This window comes from Glandiceps talaboti, chromosome 21 (genome assembly GCF_964340395.1).
Source record: "Glandiceps talaboti chromosome 21, keGlaTala1.1, whole genome shotgun sequence".
Taxonomy (NCBI): domain Eukaryota; kingdom Metazoa; phylum Hemichordata; class Enteropneusta; family Spengelidae; genus Glandiceps; species Glandiceps talaboti.
In genome coordinates, this window is record NC_135569.1 from 12,158,519 (window position 1) to 12,159,365 (window position 847).

Below are 847 nucleotides of genomic sequence, written 5' to 3' on the forward strand. Positions count from 1 at the left end.
ATGGTAAATGAGAATGAAGATACAAGATACGAGATACAAGATACAAGATACAAGAAAACTTTATTATCTCACGTAGAGAAATTACGGTGACGTGGATCCATACATTAAACACATATTAAAATAAAGATTCAATAAATACAAAATAAAATGTACACACTGTTTATGTCTTTAAAATGAAATATGATCTTGACCTCTGTAGGTCAGATGAAATGATAAAAACAAAAAACTAATTTACATTTACTGCCAATGCAGACTCCTTAAAGACCCAAAGTACAACATTTCTGTATTTATACTTTACACTTGACCCTGGATTGAACAGGGTACGCAGATAATCATATTGTAATGTCAATTATTCAAGAGCATCTACTGCTCGTTTCATATTAGTGTTTACTAAGTCTGGTTTTGTTTGATACAGGTATGCAGAAACAAATGAGAAACTGTACGTTACACTTTCATATAGCAAGATTGAGTGAATATAGCTCCTTGCTGCATTTTTTCAAAAATGAAATGAAATAACCATTTTCACAAACTAGAGCTGCCATTTCTTCTGCGAAACAACCGCTTGATGGTGCATATTGGGCGACACTGTAAAATAACTGGGGTTTGTGTTGATGGCAATAACATGTCACTAATCCAGGCAGACATCAAATGCTGACACCAAAGCATCAGCGCCCGCGTGTCTGCATCTAGTTGAGATACGTTTAAATGGTTTATTTCATTTTAGACAAAATGTAGCAAGAAATTGCAATCTTGCTTTCTCAATGTGTCGAAAGTATTTCGTAATGGTTTATGCATGATTGTAACTGTGCCAGTGAACACTAACATAAAACGGGCTGTAATATACTAC

General features: G+C 34.2%; 1 protein-coding gene across 1 annotated transcript in view; it reads left to right on the forward strand.

The window, feature by feature from the left end:
- The window catches only part of LOC144451226 (mucin-5AC-like), a 12,923-nt gene extending 12,466 nt beyond the window's left edge, over nucleotides 1-457 (forward strand). Inside the window, exon 9 of the mRNA XM_078142026.1 lies at nucleotides 1-457. This exon is cut by the window's left edge and continues 96 nt beyond it. The gene's annotated coding sequence lies outside the window, so the exon portion shown is untranslated.
- Nucleotides 458-847: the final 390 nt, after the last annotated feature.